Source organism: Fukomys damarensis, unplaced genomic scaffold (assembly GCF_012274545.1).
Source record: "Fukomys damarensis isolate Sample0158 unplaced genomic scaffold, DMR_v1.0_HiC HiC_scaffold_28, whole genome shotgun sequence".
NCBI classification, from domain to species: Eukaryota; Metazoa; Chordata; class Mammalia; order Rodentia; family Bathyergidae; genus Fukomys; species Fukomys damarensis.
The window spans coordinates 47,903,590-47,907,701 of NW_022900940.1; the positions used below are offsets into that span (position 1 = coordinate 47,903,590).

At 48.0% G+C, this 4,112-nt stretch overlaps 1 long non-coding RNA gene across 1 annotated transcript in view; it reads left to right on the top strand.

Annotated features, from left to right (window-relative positions):
• Nucleotides 1-838: 838 nt before the first annotated feature.
• The window catches only part of LOC104849931, a 4,732-nt gene continuing 1,458 nt past the window's right edge, over nt 839-4,112 (top strand). The window contains exons 1-2 of the long non-coding RNA XR_776855.2: nt 839-1,031; nt 2,522-2,733. This is a non-coding gene — a long non-coding RNA (uncharacterized LOC104849931). The remainder of the gene's footprint in view (nt 1,032-2,521; nt 2,734-4,112) is intronic.

Consider the following 4,112-nt stretch of genomic DNA (forward strand, 5'->3'; position numbering starts at 1 on the left):
TACAGGTACTAATATGATCCTGTTGATGAGACGGGGAGCCCAAAACGGCAAACCACTTGCATTGTGGTAAATTAGGGAATGGGCCAAACTCACCCACAGGGGGAAGCCCAGGCAGCTCTAGAAATGATGGCAGAGAAGAATATTTCACAGCTTCTAAAGACAAGTGACATGCATGACTAAGTAGGGGTATTATAGTATATTATGCACAGACAGGCCAAAGTTTTAAAATACACTATGGCTGGACTAGAAGAAACACATTGGTAATATGATTCTATTCAGGTGGTGATTTTGTGAGTGATTTTGTTTTTCTTTGTTTTGCTCATTTGTATAGTTTTGATTTTGAGTGATGAAAGTGGACAATCTATGCTATTGACTGCAACAATGAAAAAAGAGCCGAGAGATCTCAAAAGTGGAATAGGAAGTGTAGGGTGAGTTAATATGTGTGTTTGGAAAGCACCTGGAGTCCCACCAGGACCTATAGCCCATCTGAGTGTCACTGTCCCCTGCCAGGGCCACCCCCACTTACTTTTCCGGGCATGGGCAGCTCTGGCAGTGAGAACGATCCTGCCATCCTTAGGAATCAAGCCATGGTGCAGTGGTCTGGCATGGGCTTGCCACAGAACAGCTGCCTGGTTGAGAATCAGAGGTAACCTTCTAGTAGCCTCAGGGAGATGAAGGATCTCCTCTGTCCTCTGTTGATCTGCTGTTTCTCATAGAGACAAAGGCAGGAGGGAGCGGCCTAACAGAGAGGAGGGTGGTCGCTCTGTGACACAGCACCAGTGTTCTGTAAGAGGCTGCGGGTGAGGTGGCCGTGGCCCCAGTGATGCAGACCTGGGGATCCGCCTGGCCACCTGCGGTGTCTGTGGCCAGACATCCCCAGCAGCCGAGAGGGCCACCTCACACACCGCCAGCTCCTTGGCGTGGTCCCACTTGGTTTTCCCAAGCTATGGATCTCCTCGGCACTGGCACCCTGCCAGCAAGCACTCCATACGTTTATGAAGTAGGAAATTTCATAGGATGTTTTACAGAGGGTAAGAAAGTGAAAAAAGATATCGACAACCCATTAGGGGTGTGTGAAGCATGCAACTACTCTAGTTTTCATTCTTTTCTCTGTGTGCCCTGGCATGCAAAAAATGTGGCATTCCTAGGGGCACGAGGGCTCAGCCTCACCCTAAATGGAGGCCAAAGAAAAGAAGGCTGGGTGAGAGCAGGAGGCATGGATCCTCAGCTTCCTGGCACAAGGCGGGGCACGGTGAATAGGGGCACTTTATCCCGGAAGTAGTGCATCCAAGGAAAGCTAGGTAAAGGTTCGCACCTCTTCAGGAATTCCTAGGCTTGTAATTGATTAAAATAAGCAGTGACTCCCGAGAGTACAAACAGCCTGGGGATTGCACAAAAACTTTTAGACCGCGTGCTACCGTCCCGGCGGTACTCTGGGCAGACTGCCGAGCGCAGCAGCTCCATGCGGGCTGTGCCCCGAAGAGCCGAAGAGGCCGGACCGCCTCCTCCCGCGCTCTCCCTCAGCTGTGCGGTGTAGAATGCTCTGTCTCCACGCGATGGCTCTGCCCTTTCCGGTCTATGACCCTGGGGTCTCGGCACCGCTCCCCTTATTTATCAAGCTACTAATGAACACGAAGGGCTTTCCTGGCTTGGCGGAGCCCCAGGCCTTTGCAGACAGACACCCAGAGCTCAGGAGCCGAGCTGCTAGCACTTGGCCAGCAAATACTCTTTGTCTTCGTTTTCAGCGTATTTTCTTACCGTAGGGAAGACAGAAGACCACGGTTTAAAGAAATAAACAGACGCACATGTAGAAGGCCTTAAAACTGACATCTCCCTGATTGCAAAATAAAGAATGAAGCACGACTTATACACAGACTTTCATACCGCTGCATGTGGCTGGGGTTCTTTGTGCTCTCCTGATGGATTTCTCTGTAGATAGTGGGATATTAATGTTCAGTCAGAGCAATTTCTCTACGATGAAGATGTCGTAAGAGCAAACTGGTTAGAAACATAGGGTGAAGAATTATGTAGCCCTTTTCACTGCTTCTTAGCTTCCAGGTAGCCTTTTTACACTGTGGTAATGTAAATTCCAGCCATACAGGCAAAATTCAAATTAAGTCCCATGCCAGAAGAAACAGAGCTTTGCATTTACTTTTTGCTCTTACTTCCACTTGGAAGGTATCTTTTCCCCTAAGAAACATGTTTAGAAAGATTTAAAGAGGCTTTCTATTTTAGGCTGAACCCGAAAATGAAAGACAATGGAGAAAAAATATTAGCTCAGCTTTTCCAGACTTGGAATAATGTGTGATTTTTGCTGTCTCTCCAAATTTTAAGATCAGGTCTGGTATAATACTTAATTCATTTGGTCTGTGAATCACCTTCCCTTTGTGAGAATGTTAATGCCAAGCTAAATGTTCTCCATATGAGGAAGGAAAAAATTAAATGTAGCCGAGCTGGGACGAGACTGGTAAATAAAATCATTTTGTCGCTACCCCATTAATTTCCCTTTCACTGTCTGCAGGTCCGGAGGGACACAGCCGTACATCATTTTCTTCAACTGTCAGATGAGCTGCTTGCTATGATTTTGTCAAGAAATAGCCCATTCTCCTAAGGTGCTCCAAAAAAGTACCTGGCTGGCTGGAAGAAAACTTAGGAGCCACCAAGTCCATGGCAGAGATTTCCATGGCACGACGCCCACGTGGCCCATCTGAGTGGCCTGGCTGTAATGAGCTGGTTCGTATCCCCAGGGCTGTCCATTCCCAAACTGAACAGCACCAGGGAATTTTTACATCTTCCTCACACAGTAAGCTTTTACTTCAGCAGAAGGTACTTATCTGGCTCTTGTTACGAGCTCTGGAAATGAAGTTATGCACACATTAGGTAACAAGGGCTCTGCCTTAGTGGGCAGACAGGCAGACAGCACAATAGTAACTGACAAAAACCATGTGAGGAGCAAGGAGAGGAAGGAACTGCTTCGAGGGGCTTGGCTGAGGGCCAGAAAGGCCACCCTCTGGGTTTCAGTCACCTCCTGAAGGACAGGGCTCCAAGCCGAGGAGAGGCATGGGTTACAGTGCAGACCATCAGAAAAGACAGGGCCCGTGATTTCTTTGTCTTCTGCCCTTTGGGCTATTTTGCCTTTAGTTCTATATAGACTAAGACCACCAAAGACAATGATTTAAAAATAGCTGCTCTTTATTGAATAGTCACGTTGTGCCAAGCCCACTAAATTCTCACAAACCCTTTATTTTGTCCACATTTGAGGGACATGGGTTCAGAAGGTCACCCAGCCAGGCACCAGCCAAGCCAGGATTCCAAGCCAGATCTGAGGCTTCCGAATGCCAGGATGTCACCACTTCATGGGTTTATTCACAGTCAAGCCTACAAAAATCTCGTCAAATCCAGGGAGCGGGTGGTGCTTGGTAGAAAGACCGAGTCCCAGGCCTCCCCCAGCTGTTTTGAGTTTGAGTCCCTGAGGATGCAGTCTGGGAATTTGCATTTTAACTAGTTCCCAGGTGGAGAGTTCACTGACCTTCACCCCCTGTGATACACGAGTGAGAGAGAGACAGTCTGCCGCCGGTGCAGTTGCCTGTGCTCTCCTTCACATTTTGGGGTGTCTTTTCTGGCCATTTAATGAAATACTGCAATGCAGACTGGTGAGAATTTTCAAATAACAAATAATTTAATTTAGCCTCAAGCTTTGGCAAGATATATGGATGGGGCTGGGGATTTAGCTCAGTGGTGCTGCTGCCTGCCTCACAAGTGCAAGGATCCAGTTCGATCCCCAGTGCAAAAAAAAAAAAAAAAAAAAGATGTATGAATGGGACTCAGAGAACTACTTAGGCTTCAGTCTCACTGTGGAAAGCAAGGCTTTTTCAGAGGAAGTGAGATAAGACAAAATTTTTAAAAAACAAACAGCTTGAGGCCTGTGATCAGGCCACTGGAAAAACCTACAGGCTGTCTCCTGATTAAACCCAGGGCAGGGCCATCCAGGAAGCTGAGCAGATGCTGGAAGTGCGGCTGTGGTTCAACCTGGGTGGAAATGTCCCGGGAAGCGATGATGAGGAACCCCACACAAAGAAGGGCGGGGCTTGCGGCCAGCCTGGCCTCAGGTG